Consider the following 18,556-nt stretch of genomic DNA (forward strand, 5'->3'; position numbering starts at 1 on the left):
GTAATGTAGTCATGTCACCCATCATTCTGGTCACATTGTGAGTGTAATATAGTCATGTCACCCATCATTCTGGTCACATTGTGAGTGTAATATAGTCATGTCACCCATCATTCTGGTCACATTGTGAGTGTAATGTAGTCATGTCACCCATCATTCTGGTCACATTGTGAGTGTAATATAGTCATGTCACCCATCATTCTGGTCACATTGTGAGTGTAATGTAGTCATGTCACCCATCATTCTGGTCACATTGTGAGTGTAATATAGTCATGTCACCCATCATTCTGGTCACATTGTGAGTGTAATGTAGTCATGTCACCCATCATTCTGGTCACATTGTGAGTGTAATATAGTCATGTCACCCATCATTCTGGTCACATTGTGAGTGTAATATAGTCATGTCACCCATCATTCTGGTCACATTGTGAGTGTAATATAGTCATGTCACCCATCATTCTGGTCACATTGTGAGTGTAATGTAGTCATGTCACCCATCATTCTGGTCACATTGTGAGTGTAATGTAGTCATGTCACCCATCATTCTGGTCACATTGTGAGTGTAATATAGTCATGTCACCCATCAGTCACGTTGTGAGTGTAATGTAGTCATGTCACCCATCATTCTGGTCACATTGTGAGTGTAATATAGTCATGTCACCCATCATTCTGGTTGTGAGTGTAATGTAGTCATGTCACCCATCATTCTGGTCACATTGTGAGTGTAATATAGTCATGTCACCCATCATTCTGGTCACATTGTGAGTGTAATGTAGTCATGTCACCCATCATTCTGGTCACATTGTGAGTGTAATATAGTCATGTCACCCATCATTCTGGTCATATTGTGAGTGTAATGTAGTCATGTCACCCATCATTCTGGTCACATTGTGAGTGTAATATAGTCATGTCACCCATCATTCTGGTCACATTGTGAGTGTAATGTAGTCATGTCACCCATCATTCTGGTCACATTGTCAGTGTAATATAGTCATGTCACCCATCATTCTGGTCACATTGTGAGTGTAATATAGTCATGTCACCCATCATTCTGGTCACATTGTGAGTGTAATATAGTCATGTCACCCATCATTCTGGTCACATTGTGAGTGTAATATAGTCATGTCACCCATCATTCTGGTCACATTGTGAGTGTAATATAGTCATGTCACCCATCATTCTGGTCACATTGTGAGTGTAATATAGTCATGTCACCCATCATTCTGGTCACATTGTGAGTGTAATATAGTCATGTCACCCATCATTCTGGTCACATTGTGAGTGTAATATAGTCATGTCACCCATCATTCTGGTCACATTGTGAGTGTAATATAGTCATGTCACCCATCATTCTGGTCACATTGTGAGTGTAATATAGTCATGTCACCCATCATTCTGGTCACATTGTGAGTGTAATATAGTCATGTCACCCATCATTCTGGTCACATTGTGAGTGTAATATAGTCATGTCACCCATCATTCTGGTCACATTGTGAGTGTAATATAGTCATGTCACCCATCATTCTGGTCACATTGTGAGTGTAATGTAGTCATGTCACCCATCATTCTGGTCACATTGTGAGTGTAATATAGTCATGTCACCCATCATTCTGGTCACATTGTGAGTGTAATATAGTCATGTCACCCATCATTCTGGTCACATTGTGAGTGTAATGTAGTCATGTCACCCATCATTCTGGTCACATTGTGAGTGTAATGTAGTCATGTCACCCATCATTCTGGTCACATTGTGAGTGTAATGTAGTCATGTCACCCATCATTCTGGTCACATTGTGAGTGTAATGTAGTCATGTCACCCATCATTCTGGTCACATTGTGAGTGTAATGTAGTCATGTCACCCATCATTCTGGTCACATTGTGAGTGTAATATAGTCATGTCACCCATCATTCTGGTCACATTGTGAGTGTAATATAGTCATGTCACCCATCATTCTGGTCACATTGTGAGTGTAATATAGTCATGTCACCCATCATTCTGGTCACATTGTGAGTGTAATATAGTCATGTCACCCATCATTCTGGTCACATTGTGAGTGTAATATAGTCATGTCACCTATCATTCTGGTCACATTGTGAGTGTAATATAGTCATGTCACCCATCATTCTGGTCACATTGTGAGTGTAATATAGTCATGTCACCCATCATTCTGGTCACATTGTGAGTGTAATATAGTCATGTCACCCATCATTCTGGTCACATTGTGAGTGTAATATAGTCATGTCACCCATCATTCTGGTCACATTGTGAGTGTAATATAGTCATGTCACGATCATTCTGGTCACATTGTGAGTGTAATATAGTCATGTCACCCATCATTCTGGTCACATTGTGAGTGTAATATAGTCATGTCACCCATCATTCTGGTCACATTGTGAGTGTAATATAGTCATGTCACCCATCATTCTGGTCACATTGTGAGTGTAATATAGTCATGTCACCCATCATTCTGGTCACATTGTGAGTGTAATATAGTCATGTCACCCATCATTCTGGTCACATTGTGAGTGTAATATAGTCATGTCACCCATCATTCTGGTCACATTGTGAGTGTAATATAGTCATGTCACCCATCATTCTGGTCACATTGTGAGTGTAATGTAGTCATGTCACCCATCATTCTGGTCACATTGTGAGTGTAATGTAGTCATGTCACCCATCATTCTGGTCACATTGTGAGTGTAATATAGTCATGTCACCCATCATTCTGGTCACATTGTGAGTGTAATGTAGTCATGTCACCCATCATTCTGGTCACATTGTGAGTGTAATATAGTCATGTCACCCATCATTCTGGTCACATTGTGAGTATAATATAGTCTTGTCACCCATCATTCTGGTCACATTGTGAGTGTAATATAGTCATGTCACCCATCATTCTGGTCACACGCCTTTCCTCTTTAACTAAATTTTTTTCTTTTTTAATGTATATGATTATTGTCGCAACATTTAAACATTTCAACATATTCGCTCTTATTTTTTTCTAAAACACAACCAGCGTTACCAATCTCGCTAAACGAAGTTAGTTATTACTTATTTATATTGACGTAAGTGTCTTTGCGTGGGTAGGTTTGGTAAGATTTATTAGGACCCGCCGCTGGAGCTTTTGGTAATCTGACCGAGGCCTTCAGCTGGCTTACCGGTCCACCCTTTTAAAAATTATGGTTATGATTATAATAATTTTTCATATTATTTATGTGGATATGTGTGTGTTTTTGAAAGTGTATATGATTGTTGAGCTTTATGGAAATTTAATTAAAATTTATTTCACTTGCAGAAGAGCGTCTCCAGACAAGCTGTGACCAGCTCTCTCGCACCGGTAAGATGAATCGTTGTTTTGATCACTGTCGGTCTTTGCTGGAAGTTACTCACACCCTCTCTCATAATATTAGGTAAAAGGACATAGATGCAACTAATGTGGCATTTTATTGCAACAACGTTTCGCTCTCCAGGAGTTTTTTCAAGTCATAACGGCTTGACAAAGCTCCTGGAGAGCGAAACGTTGCCAGGCTGACGAACTGACCATCTTAAATACTTTTTCTTCAAGGTTGATGGACTGATTACATCATCTTTATTTCATTACTACTGCTTCTTCTGTATTTGACTGAAGAAGTCTACTGTGTAGACGAAACATTTCATCAGTAAAGATACCCAACTGTTACACATGTGTTTTAATCTTCAAATTGTCTCATTAGTTGCATCTGTGTTCTTTTACCTAACATTTTGTTGGAAATTCTACCTCATAATACACGGTTGTTATTTATCACTGTCTTATTCAGGGTGCTGTCTGTCAGTATTCAGTAATACTGACTCGACTGGCTTCTGCTCTCACTGCCTGTTTAACTCTGGCATTTGGTATGATTTTTGCTCTGGGTTTGACTCTTGAAATCAAGAAACCTTTAGACATGACTGTCAGAGAAGTTAATGTATGGGGATAAAAAGGCACGATTCCGTGGCTGGAACAGTAGACAAATAACCCGCACATAGAAGCTATGACGACGTTTTGATCCGACTAGGACTGGCTAACTGGCGAGCAAAAATTTTTCAGTATACATATTGAAGCTCACAGAAGTCTTCGTTGTTCTCTGTGATTAAGAGGCACGTCAGTTCCCCTGTCTTCTAATAATGTGTTCCCCCCCCCCTTATAATCTACCTTGTCCAGTTGTGTTGTACAACAAAATTGTTCTCAAAGATTTGTTAAGTTATACCATGAATTAAGGAAATAACAAAAAAAGGCACAATACCGTGATTGGAAATTATGGACAAGGTAGATTATAGGAAAAAAATAAACATGATATTAGGAGACAGGGAAAAATCTCGCGCCTCTTAAATTCTTCATCACCTCCCCTTCTCCACCCTCCTTCAGTCATACCATTCGTTTTTCTTCTGTCATTTTCTTCCTGGTGTTGCTGCCAAATATTAATTCAGTCTCTCCTTTGAATGCCATTTTGTTTTTGTGTTACATATTTCTCTCCTTCCCTCTGATGTATTCGTTCTTAGCTCATTCTTTGATGGGTAAGACACATGTACACCAGTTGAGTGTCTGTATTATTTACTGAAACGTTTCGTTTACACGGTAGGCTTCTTCAGTCAGATACAGACTGTGGAGCTGAACTCTTTTCCAGGCTGAGGGACTGATCACCTCAAAAACTATTCTTACAAGGTTTATGGACTGATTACACCATCTTTGCCTCGCTTTTATTCTTTGCTGTAGTATTTTTAGCTTTGCATTATTTTCATGATCTTATTCGTGTTTAGCAACGTTAGTTGAACCCAGAGCTCTTCCCGTGATTCTCTTTTGGTCTTCTCTTCAGCTGCCGTCCGTTACTTCCGTCTTAGTTCATCGTAAATAATCATTCAATTCACTATGCATGGAGCTACAGATTGGAACACCTATTACCCTGTTATCATCGCTGCTGCCTTTCATCCTTTTAGTTCCCCCTTTCCCTGTGTTGCTTACTCAGACATTAGCAAGTGGCGATCACTAGGCACTAGAGCAGAAGTTCCAAAACCAGAGTGGCGGAAATTGGACGACATCCCCTAGAAAACAGGATGTGTCTGACATCTATCCCAAGGCCGGGCTCTTGGAGTAGAAAAACTCTCGGAATTCATCACAGGTATATCAAGGGTATATCCAACAAGACAGGATGTATCTGACATCTAGAAGACAGGACGTGTCTGGCATTCCCTCTGTCAAATCTGACATGAGTACAAATTCCCAGAATTTAGAGAGGAAATAAACAATATGTCCTGACATGCAACACCAAGGGTTGATTCACTGAACGTCTTTTATTTATAAAGAAGTGCAAAATAAGACTAGCACAATTACTCTTTATTCTTTTGAAAAAGAGCTTAGGTCTAGATAAAATACCATTGGCCGTAAAAGTACAAAGGAGGTAGTAGAGCTGTGGAAACAGTTTGAGGCTGGTGGCACTAACATTCTAACATACACCAGACATTGAAAGGGTGATGAGACGCCAACTTAATAACTGTATGGGAAAAGCTTGACCTAAACAGCCCGAGTCATCATGGATTTAGAGCGTTATCATGATTATCACTACTTGGAAGAAAAAAACAAAATACAGATGCGGTCTACATTGAATCCTAGTACATAAAATTAAGTCATTAATTGCAACAGGAAAAGCAGAAAAATAAATGTCAAATTTTCTAACAAATAGAATACAAAGAGTAGTAGTAAATGAAGAAAAATAGAAAATAACATGATGTTCTTATACAGAAAAATGAGCAACTCAAAAGGATCATTGGACACAGAGAAGATCATTTTATACAGTGAGCGAAACATGTACGAGACTTATGGATAATAATGTAATCTATCATACGATCTATCATTTAGAGAACGCAGATGCCGGTCAGAAAAATGACAGGAATGGATTATGTGGAGAAATTCGTGATAAAATGGGGAATAGGAGGAGAGGGGGTAACTTCCCTCATGTTGAAGTGAGGGAGACACAAATAATGGTCTCTCAGTGTAAGAGGCGTGTCAGTCACCTGTCATCACTCACATGTTAGAATTTAATCAATATACACTATATGGTATGGACTTCATATCCAAGCTAATATATACGAGTAGTGGTTCCTGTGTCATTAATTATTAATAATCAGTGTTGATATAAGTATTCCGTCATTCAGCGTGTAAAAGAATCATCCACTATTGTTAGCAACAGTAGTTGGCTCCTGGCAACTCTCCCTCCTAGCCGTCAGGATGGCCATTTCAAAATGAGGTGAGAGTTTAATTGATACCCAGGGACGAGCGGACGTGGCTCTCGCAGCACCATCTAGATCAGGGGTTCTTAACCGGGGGTATCCATACCTCTTGGTGGTATGGCAACCAAATAATGGAGCTATGGGACTCAGTCTCTGAACAGTTTAAAAAAAAAAGTTGTTAGAATAAACTCTCAGTTGTGCTGTTCTTAGCTACCCGTATGTAAAGTAAAACCAAGCTGTTGACATCTTTTGAAGTCATACTGGTACCTACGAGGACAGATGGTGATGATTTTCACAATCTGGTGAAGGTACTATGGGGACATATTGGGCAATCCACTGGGGATCTGTAATCGTAAAAAGGTTAAGTATCCCTGGTCTAGATGCTGGGAACTGGGATAAATCATAGATAAACGATCCAGAAAAGATTCTCTAATGCGATAGAGGGTGTGCTCTGCTGCATTCACTTTTTCCAACCTTCGCCCAGGAAGAATACATATGACTGCCGGCAGGAAATCGTCAAATCATTAACGATATCGCGGAGTCAGTAGATCTAAACCAGCCTAACTAAATCTAATTGTGCGCATAGTCTCTTATGCATCTGCGCAACTCGTGTTAATAATAAGTGAACATTCTTGTCAATAACTGGAACGCACTACGAGTACTTCATTAATTTAGAAGTATGCAACTATCACCACAGTTATTCTGTGACACTTGAATCCTTTACCCTAGACGAAGACACTTGTATCATGTTCATTGACACTAACACCTGTTGTACAGGAGATTGTAATTACTGTAAATAGAGTAGTTTATACCGGACTTACAATAGGGTGGACCTAGCGTGAACTTTAAACTAGAGTACTTCACAGGCAACTAGAGTACTTCACAATCAACTAGAGTACTTCACAGGCAACTAGAGTACTTCACAATCAACTAGAGTACTTCACAGGCAACTAGAGCACTTCACAATCAACTACAGTACTTCACAGCCAACTAGAGTACTTCACAGCCAACTAGAGTACTTTACAATCAACTAGAGTACTTCACAATCAACTAGAGTACTTCACAATCAACTAGAGTACTTCACAGTCAACTAGAGTACTTCACAATCAACTAGAGTACTTCACAATCAACTAGAGTACTTCACAGTCAACTAGAGTACTTCACAGTCAACTAGAGTACTTCACAGTCAACTAGAGTACTTCACAATCAACTAGAGTACTTCACAATCAACTAGAGTACTTCACAGGCAACTAGAGTACTTCACAGTCAACTAGAGTACTTCACAGTCAACTAGAGTACTTCACAGTCAACTAGAGTACTTCACAGTCAACTAGAGTACTTCACAGTCAACTAGAGTACTTCACAATCAACTAGAGTACTTCACAATCAACTAGAGTACTTCACAATCAACTAGAGTACTTCACAGTCAACTAGAGTACTTCACAGTCAACTAGAGTACTTCACAGTCAACTAGAGTACTTCACAATCAACTAGAGTACTTCACAATCAACTAGAGTACTTCACAGTCAACTAGAGTACTTCACAGTCAACTAGAGTACTTCACAGTCAACTAGAGTACTTCACAATCAACTAGAGTACTTCACAGTCAACTAGAGTACTTCACAGTCAACTAGAGTACTTCACAGTCAACTAGAGTACTTCACAATCAACTAGAGTACTTCACAATCAACTAGAGTACTTCACAGGCAACTAGAGTACTTCACAGTCAACTAGAGTACTTCACAGTCAACTAGAGTACTTCACAGTCAACTAGAGTACTTCACAGTCAACTAGAGTACTTCACAGTCAACTAGAGTACTTCACAATCAACTAGAGTACTTCACAATCAACTAGAGTACTTCACAATCAACTAGAGTACTTCACAGTCAACTAGAGTACTTCACAGTCAACTAGAGTACTTCACAGTCAACTAGAGTACTTCACAGTCAACTAGAGTACTTCACAATCAACTAGAGTACTTCACAGTCAACTAGAGTACTTCACAGTCAACTAGAGTACTTCACAGTCAACTAGAGTACTTCACAATCAACTAGAGTACTTCACAATCAACTAGAGTACTTCACAGTCAACTAGAGTACTTCACAATCAACTAGAGTACTTCACAGTCAACTAGAGTACTTCACAGTCAACTAGAGTACTTCACAATCAACTAGAGTACTTCACAATCAACTAGAGTACTTCACAATCAACTAGAGTACTTCACAATCAACTAGAGTACTTCACAGGCAACTAGAGTGCTTCACAATCAACTAGAGTACTTCACAATCAACTAGAGTACTTCACAATCAACTAGAGTACTTCACAGCCAACTAGAGTACTTCACAAGCAACTAGAGTACTTCACAGACAACTAGAGTGCTTCACAATCAACTAGAGTACTTCACAATCAACTAGAGTACTTCACAGTCAACTAGAGTACTTCACAGTCAACTAGAGTACTTCACAGTCAACTAGAGTACTTCACAATCAACTAGAGTACTTCACAATCAACTAGAGTACTTCACAGTCAACTAGAGTACTTCACAATCAACTAGAGTACTTCACAGTCAACTAGAGTGCTTCACAATCAACTAGAGTACTTCACAATCAACTAGAGTACTTCACAATCAACTAGAGTACTTCACAGCCAACTAGAGTACTTCACAAGCAACTAGAGTACTTCACAGACAACTAGAGTACTTCACAAGCAACTAGAGTACTTCACAATCAACTAGAGTACTTCACAATCAACTAGAGTACTTCACAGTCAACTAGAGTACTTCGCAATCAACTAGAGTACTTCACAGCCAACTAGAGTACTTCACAGCCAACAAAAGTACTTCGCACCTAACAAAATAGCCATATGTACTCCCAAACATTGTTCAATATAGTAAGTGTAATAAAAAATTAGTTAATAATACTAGATGTTTGTTAATGAACCATATTGGAACACCACGTCACCATACTGAAGGCAGGGACTCCTGGATGCTATTATCACCTGCGTTAATGAAGCAATTACTGTTAACATTACCTGATCAAATTACCAACATTTGGCCTTGATGAACCGAGGTAATGATCGGTTTCAATCTTAATTGAATCACTAAATAATAATAATAATAATAATAATAATAATAATAATAATAATAATAATAATAATAATAAATATGGTCCTTCGGTAATTCGTCACTAATTAAGAATGAGACACTAGCAGTTGTTATCGTCATGATTCATTGTCACGCAGATGACAAAAGTAATATAATTCTTTATCATTCTGTGTTAATGCAAGTGGGGTAATGTTGAGGGTAATTCTGACTCGTTGACATTAACGGTCACAGTGGGGGGTATTTATTGTCCTCGTATTGTACTGTACTCGTAACTGCTCCAGAGTGACCACTCACACCATACTCGCGAAGTGCTGCTGTAACCTAACCTAACGTAAAATAACCTAGCCTAACCCAACGGTTAGGTTAGATTCCGTTATGTTAGGTCCGAACTTAACCTAGATAGGTACGGTACCTCAAGGCGACACTTATCAGTGATGTCTGCCAGCTCGTACTGTGGGCTGGTTCTGGCTTCAAAGGCCAGACGAGGATGAGAGTAGTAAGACTCTCGAAACTCGTCAAAGGTATATCATACTGCTTGTTCACCACTCATACTGTGGGATGGTTCATCCCTCCTCCCTCCTTCAAGACCACACTGATTGTCAAAAAGATGACAGCCTCGTGCGCCTCAATTCACACAAAAAAATTAGAAAATAAGTAATTTGATATAGAGGTATAGATGAGTGGACTAAGCTTTCAAGTAGCGTCGTTGAAGGAGAACTGCAGGTAGCTCTGAAAATAGGTTAGATAGGTACATGAGTAGGCGTGGGTGGGTGTGAGTTGGACCCCACCTTGCATGGGTCAGTAGGTCAGCCGCAGTGCTGTACTCTTCTTGCGTTTAAACCATAATAAATCCCTGTTGATTGAGACAAATCCCAAACGAATTAAGTGTCAATGATTACACTCTTCAAGTCTCTCGTTGAAATATGTGTACGTTGAAATATGTGTGTTAACTATCCGTTTAAAGTAGGTGAAATTGCAGAACTGGAAAATATACAGAGAACCTCACCTCGAGTGAACTTAGTCAAGCACCTAAATTACAGGGAGCGCCTGAACCATCTTGGACTGTACTCCTTAGAACGTAGACAAGAGAGAGATGCATCATAATTTACACCTGGAAGATTGCGGAGGGATTGGTACCAAACCTGGTCACCGAAATTACTACTTATGAATATTAGAGGCTTGGCAGACGGTTCAAGATACCTCCGGTGAAAAGCAGGGGAGCGATGAGTACACTGAGAGAGAACTAAGTGTAAAGGGACTACGACTCGTCAACATCCTTTATGCATGAAGGGGATTAACAGCAGTCCCTGAATGTCTTCAAGAGGGAACTCGACAAATTAACAACGCATTGATTGGTTGACCACTTAACCAAGTCAGTATAGTCATAAAAACCATACCACGGGTGGGGATAGAACTCACGATCAGAGAGTCATAAAACTCCAGACTGACGCGCTACCCACGGGGCCAGCTTGCTACAAGAAGATTCGTCCTAGTGGCTCAGTGGCTAGCGCGTCGGTCTGGAGTTTTATGACTCTGATTGCGGGTTCAATCCCCGCCCGTGGTATGGTTTGTTTGCAGTTGTGTCATTACGATTTCGTGAGTATAGTCATACAGACAGTGGACAGTCAGATATACTCATAACTTTCACGAATTACAACATATTTTATTCTGTCTTTTCACTGATTTATGTTTGTTCAAAGAGTCAACCAGTGTTAAAATTAACCATAAAATTTAAACCAATTAGCTTTGACTAACAGTAATTAGTCATAAAGAACTGCGTTGTGTTGCTATAGTTGTAATTAATTAAACTTATTGCCTGTTAATTGACAGTGATTACTATAAGTGATACTTGCCAATAATCAAGTAGTTATATCATTTAAATGCTATAATTAACTGTTAATAAAGTAGCTGGCTGTCATTAGTGAATAATTAAGTTTTCAGTACAAATTGTAAATAATCTTTAATCTCATAACTTGGTCAGGCAGAGAGCATAACTGTGTTCATAGTTAACCACTTATAATTAAATTACTTGAAGTTATTAACAGTAACTTAGCTATACCGGTCATTTATTAACAATTATATACGTAAATCAGTGCTTTAGCCACAGTTATTATTGGCCACCTATGATAATATTAGTTATGCAATTAAGTTGTTAAGAGTAATTAGTTACCGGATACATAAGAGTGATTATAATAATGAGGTGGTTAAAGGTGTCATTTATCAGTATGTGTGTTATAATGTGTAATGTTCAGACACCCGCTGGACACTTAGCTGCGTTGTTAGTAATTATCCATGTATGGCAGGCAAATATGATAATTAATGAACTAATTAGTCAAACATAATTGAGAGAAGCTGTCAGCCGTTTACTGCTGCACTAAAGTTTTGGCAGTAAAAATTAAAATCAGGATATATTTATTGTTCTTGTTTATTCACCTAAAATAACTTCACAGAAGCTCAGAAACAAAGTATTGAAAATCTGATACTCTCAAGAGCAGCCTCAAATATTCTGTTGCAGGGTGACTTTAATTTAAGACATATAAAATGGAACTATATAGGATAGAAAAGATTCCTGGAGATAGTTAAGATCAGTCGCACACGATTGAACTCTTAAAACTGATAAGACTAGATAATACCCTTAATCTTACATTCACAAATAACGAGTAACTTGTATAATACATAATGGTGTTAAAAACAACAAACGTAGACCACAACCTGAAGTTCAGACTTGTATACACACTGGTTTTGAGCACCAAAACACCATCCTTCATGACGGTATATTCAACAAATTCAACTTCAAATATATATATATATATATATATATATATATATATATATATATATATATATATATATATATATATATATATATATATATATATATATATATATATAAATCAAAATCTTATTGAAATATGCTGCGAAGATAATATGATCAACGTGGATTTAAATCAGTATCTGGAGAAGATGAGCTCAGTAGTGTACTCCAGATACGTGCCATTAAGACAAAGTAAAGAATTATCAGAGGCTGTAGACGTTCAGAAGATCGAAAAGAAACATTGTGTAGTGAAATGAAAAACATTGAGGTCAAACAGTGCATCATGCAGAGTTCAACAAGTGCATCATGCAGAGTTCAACAAGTGCATCATGCAGAGTTCAACAAGTGCATCATGCAGGGTTCAACAAGTGCATCATGCAGGGTTCAACAAGTGCATCATGCAGAGTTCAACAAGTGCATCATGCAGAGTTCAACAAGTGCATCATGCAGAGTTCAACAAGTGCATCATGCAGAGTTCAACAAGTGCATCATGCAGGGTTCAACAAGTGCATCATGCAGGGTTCAACAAGTGCATCATGCAGGGTTCAACAAGTGCATCATGCAGGGTTCAACAAGTGCATCATGCAGGGTTCAACAAGTGCATCATGCAGGGTTCAACAAGTGCATCATGCAGGGTTCAACAAGTGCATCATGCAGAGTTCAACAAGTGCATCATGCAGAGTTCAACAAGTGCATCATGCAGAGTTCAACAAGTGCATCATGCAGAGTTCAACAAGTGCATCATGCAGGGTTCAACAAGTGCATCATGCAGGGTTCAACAAGTGCATCATGCAGGGTTCAACAAGTGCATCATGCAGGGTTCAACAAGTGCATCATGCAGGGTTCAACAAGTGCATCATGCAGGGTTCAACAAGTGCATCATGCAGGGTTCAACAAGTGCATCATGCAGGGTTCAACAAGTGCATCATGCAGAGTTCAACAAGTGCATCATGCAGAGTTCAACAAGTGCATCATGCAGGGTTCAACAAGTGCATCATGCAGGGTTCAACAAGTGCATCATGCAGAGTTCAACAAGTGCATCATGCAGAGTTCAACAAGTGCATCATGCAGAGTTCAACAAGTGCATCATGCAGGGTTCAACAAGTGCATCATGCAGGGTTCAACAAGTGCATCATGCAGGGTTCAACAAGTGCATCATGCAGGGTTCAACAAGTGCATCATGCAGGGTTCAACAAGTGCATCATGCAGGGTTCAACAAGTGCATCATGCAGGGTTCAACAAGTGCATCATGCAGAGTTCAACAAGTGCATCATGCAGAGTTCAACAAGTGCATCATGCAGAGTTCAACAAGTGCATCATGCAGAGTTCAACAAGTGCATCATGCAGGGTTCAACAAGTGCATCATGCAGGGTTCAACAAGTGCATCATGCAGGGTTCAACAAGTGCATCATGCAGGGTTCAACAAGTGCATCATGCAGGGTTCAACAAGTGCATCATGCAGAGTTCAACAAGTGCATCATGCAGGGTTCAACAAGTGCATCATGCAGGGTTCAACAAGTGCATCATGCAGAGTTCAAAAAGTGCACCATGCAGGGTTCAACAAGTGCATCATGCAGAGTTCAACAAGTGCATCATGCAGGGTTCAACAAGTGCATCATGCAGGGTTCAACAAGTGCATCATGCAGGGTTCAACAAGTGCATCATGCAGAGTTCAACAAGTGCATCATGCAGGGTTCAACAAGTGCATCATGCAGGGTTCAACAAGTGCATCATGCAGAGTTCAACAAGTGCATCATGCAGGGTTCAACAAGTGCATCATGCAGGGTTCAAGTGCATCATGCAGGGTTCAACAAGTGCATCATACAGGGTTCAACAAGTGCATCATGCAGGGTTCAACAAGTGCATCATACAGGGTTCAATAAGAGCATCATGCAGGGTTCAACAAGTGCATCATACAGGGTTCAACAAGTACATCATACAGGGTTCAACAAGTGCATCATGCAGGGTTCAACAAGTGCATCATGCAGGGTTCAAGTGCATCATGCAGGGTTCAACACGTGCATCATACAGGGTTCAACGAGTGCATCATGCAAGGTTCAACAAGTGCATCATGCAGGTTTCAACAAGCGCATCATGCAGGGTTCAATAAGCTCATCATGCAGGGTTCAACAAGTGCATCCTGCAGGGTTCAACAAGTGCATCATGCAGGGTTCAACAAGCACATCATGCAGGGTTCAACAAGTGCATCATGCAGGGTTCAACAAGCGCATCATGCGGGGTTCAACAAGCGCATCATGCAGGGTTCAACAAGTGCATCATGCGGGGTTCAACAAGTGCATCATGCAGGGGTCAACAAGTGCATAATGCAGGGGTCAACAAGTGCATAATGCAGGGTTCAACAAGCGCATCATGCAGGGTTCAACAAGCGCATCATGCAGTTTTCAACAAGTGCATCCTGCAGGGTTCAACAAGTGCATCATGAAGGGTTCAATAAGTGCATCATGCAGGGTTCAACAAGCGCATCGTGCAGGGTTCAACAAGTGCATCATGCAGGGTTCAACAAGCGCATCATGCAGGGTTTAACAAGTGCATCATGCAGGGTTCAACAAGTGCATCATGCAGGGTTCAACAAGCGCATCATGCAGGGTTCAACAAGTGCATCATGCAAGGTTCAACAAGCGCATCATGCAGGGTTCAACACGTGCATCATGCAGGGTTCAACAAGCGCATCATGCAGGGTTCAAGTGCATCATGCGGGGTTCAACAAGTGCATCATGCAGGGGTCAACAAGCACATCATACAGGGTTCAACAAGTGCATCATGCAGGGTTCAACAAGCGCATCATGCAGGGTTCAACGAGCGCATCATACAGGGTTCAACAAGTGCATCATCCAGGTTTCAACAAGCGCATCATGCAGGGTTCAACAAGCTCATCATGCAGGGTTCAACAAGTGCATCATACAGGGTTCAACAAGTGCATCATGCAGGGTTCAACAAGCGCATCATGCAGGGTTCAACAAGTGCATCATGCAGGGTTCAAGAAGTGCATCATGCAGGGTTCAACAAGTGCATCATGCAGAGTTCAACAAGCGCATCATACAGGGTTCAAGAAGTGCATCATGCAGGGTTCAACAAGCGCATCATGCAGGGTTCAACAATGCATCATGCAGGGTTCAACAATTGCATCATGCAGGGTTCAACAAGCGCATCATGCAGGGTTCAACAAGTGCATCATGCAGGGTTCAACAAGTGCATCATGCAGGGTTCAGCAAGTGCATAATACAGGGTTCAACAAGTGCATCATACAGGGTTCAACAAGTGCATCATACAGGGTTCAACAAGTGCATCATGCAGGGTTCAACAAGTGCATCATGCAGAGTTCAACAAGTGCATCATGCAGGGTTCAACAAGTGCATCATGCAGGGTTCAACAAGTGCATCATGCAGGGTTCAACAAGTGCATCATGCAGAGTTCAACAAGTGCATCATGCAGGGTTCAACAAGTGCATCATGCAGGGTTCAACAAGTGCATCATGCAGGGTTCAACAAGTGCATCATGCAGGGTTCAACAAGTGCATCATGCAGGGTTCAACAAGTGCATCATGCAGGGTTCAACAAGTGCATCATGCAGGGTTCAACAAGTGCATCATGCAGGGTTCAACAAGTGCATCATACAGGGTTCAACAAGTGCATCATGCAGGGTTCAACAAGTGCATCATACAGGGTTCAACAAGTACATCATACAGGGTTCAACAAGTGCATCATGCAGGGTTCAACAAGTGCATCATGCAGGGTTCAAGTGCATCATGCAGGGTTCAACACGTGCATCATACAGGGTTCAACGAGTGCATCATGCAAGGTTCAACAAGTGCATCATGCAGGTTTCAACAAGCGCATCATGCAGGGTTCAATAAGCTCATCATGCAGGGTTCAACAAGTGCATCCTGCAGGGTTCAACAAGTGCATCATGCAGGGTTCAACAAGCACATCATGCAGGGTTCAACAAGTGCATCATGCAGGGTTCAACAAGCGCATCATGCGGGGTTCAACAAGCGCATCATGCAGGGTTCAACAAGTGCATCATGCGGGGTTCAACAAGTGCATCATGCAGGGGTCAACAAGTGCATAATGCAGGGGTCAACAAGTGCATAATGCAGGGTTCAACAAGCGCATCATGCAGGGTTCAACAAGCGCATCATGCAGTTTTCAACAAGTGCATCCTGCAGGGTTCAACAAGTGCATCATGAAGGGTTCAATAAGTGCATCATGCAGGGTTCAACAAGCGCATCGTGCAGGGTTCAACAAGTGCATCATGCAGGGTTCAACAAGCGCATCATGCAGGGTTTAACAAGTGCATCATGCAGGGTTCAACAAGTGCATCATGCAGGGTTCAACAAGCGCATCATGCAGGGTTCAACAAGTGCATCATGCAAGGTTCAACAAGCGCATCATGCAGGGTTCAACACGTGCATCATGCAGGGTTCAACAAGCGCATCATGCAGGGTTCAAGTGCATCATGCGGGGTTCAACAAGTGCATCATGCAGGGGTCAACAAGCACATCATACAGGGTTCAACAAGTGCATCATGCAGGGTTCAACAAGCGCATCATGCAGGGTTCAATGAGCGCATCATACAGGGTTCAACAAGTGCATCATCCAGGTTTCAACAAGCGCATCATGCAGGGTTCAACAAGTGCATCATGCAGGGTTCAACAAGTGCATCATGCAGGGTTCAACAAGTGCATCATGCATGCAGTTCAACAAGTGCATCATGCAGGGTTCAACAAGTGCATCATGCAGGGTTCAACAAGTGCATCATGCAGGGTTCAACAAGTGCATCATGCAGGGTTCAACAAGTGCATCATGCAGGGTTCAACAAGTGCATCATGCAGGGTTCAACAAGTGCATCATGCAGGGTTCAACAAGTGCATCATGCAGGGTTCAACAAGTGCATCATGCAGGGTTCAACAAGTGCATCATGCAGGGTTCAACAAGTGCATCATGCAGGGTTCAACAAGTGCATCATGTAGGGTTCAACAAGTGCATCATGCAGGGTTCAACAAGTGCATCATGCAGGGTTCAACAAGTGCATCATGCAGGGTTCAACAAGTGTGCAGGGTTCAACAAGTGCATGCAGGGTTCAACAAGTGCATCATGCAGGGTTCAACAAGTGCATCATGCAGGGTTCAACAAGTGCATCATGCAGGGTTCAACAAGTGCATCATGCAGGGTTCAACAAGTGCATCATACAGGGTTCAACAAGTGCATCATGCAGGGTTCAACAAGTGCATCATGCAGGGTTCAACAATGCATCATGCAGGGTTCAACAAGTGCATCATGCAGGGTTCAACAAGTGCATCATGCAGGGTTCAACAAGTGCATCATGCAGGGTTCAACAAGTGCATCATGCAGGGTTCAACAAGTGCATCATGCAGGGTTCAACAAGTGCATCATGCAGGGTTCAACAAGTGCATCATGCAGGGTTCAACAAGTGCATCATACAGGGTTCAACAAGTGCATCATGCAGGGTTCAACAAGTGCATCATGCAGGGTTCAACAAGTGCATCATGCAGGGTTCAACAAGTGCATCATGCAGGGTTCAACAAGTGCATCATGCAGGGTTCAACAAGTGCATCATGCAGGGTTCAACAAGTGCATCATGCAGGGTTCAACAAGTGCATCATGCAGGGTTCAACAAGTGCATCATGCAGGGTTCAACAAGTGCATCATGCAGGGTTCAACAAGTGCATCATGCAGGGTTCAACAAGTGCATCATGCAGGGTTCAACAATGCATCATGCAGGGTTCAACAAGTGCATCATGCAGGGTTCAACAAGTGCATCATGCAGGGTTCAACAAGTGCATCATCATGCAGGGTTCAACAAGTGCATGCATCATGCAGGGTTCAACAAGTGCATCATGCAGGGTTCAACAAGTGCATCATGCAGGGTTCAACAAGTGCATCATGCAGGGTTCAACAAGTGCATCATGCAGGGTGCATCATGCAGGGTTCAACAAGTGCATCATGCAGGGTTCAACAAGTGCATCATGCAGGGTTCAACAATGCATCATGCAGGGTTCAACAATGCATCATGCAGGGTTCAACAAGTGCATCATGCAGGGTTCAACAAGTGCATCATGCAGGGTTCAACAAGTGCATCATGCAGGGTTCAACAAGTGCATCATGCAGGGTTCAACAAGTGCATCATGCAGGGTTCAACAAGTGCATGCATCATGCAGGGTTCAAGTTCATCATGCAGGGTTCAACAAGTGCATCATGCAGGGTTCAACAAGTGCATCATGCAGGGTTCAACAAGTGCATCATGCAGGGTTCAACAAGTGCATCATGCAGGGTTCAACAAGTGCATCATGCAGGGATCAACAACTCCATCATGAAGGGATCAACAAGTGCATCATACAGGGTGCATCATGCAGGG

The 18,556-nt window shown here is 41.4% G+C and overlaps 1 protein-coding gene across 10 annotated transcripts in view; it reads left to right on the plus strand.

The window, feature by feature from the left end:
• Positions 1–18,556, plus strand: part of disp (RND transporter family member dispatched) — a 753,128-nt gene that overhangs the window by 413,609 nt on the left and 320,963 nt on the right. For all 10 annotated transcript variants that reach the window (XM_070096023.1, XM_070096020.1, XM_070096021.1 and 7 more), the window contains one exon: positions 3,295–3,336. The gene's annotated coding sequence lies outside the window, so the exon portion shown is untranslated. The remainder of the gene's footprint in view (positions 1–3,294; positions 3,337–18,556) is intronic.

This window comes from Cherax quadricarinatus, chromosome 52 (assembly GCF_038502225.1).
Source record: "Cherax quadricarinatus isolate ZL_2023a chromosome 52, ASM3850222v1, whole genome shotgun sequence".
NCBI lineage: Eukaryota > Metazoa > Arthropoda > Malacostraca > Decapoda > Parastacidae > Cherax > Cherax quadricarinatus.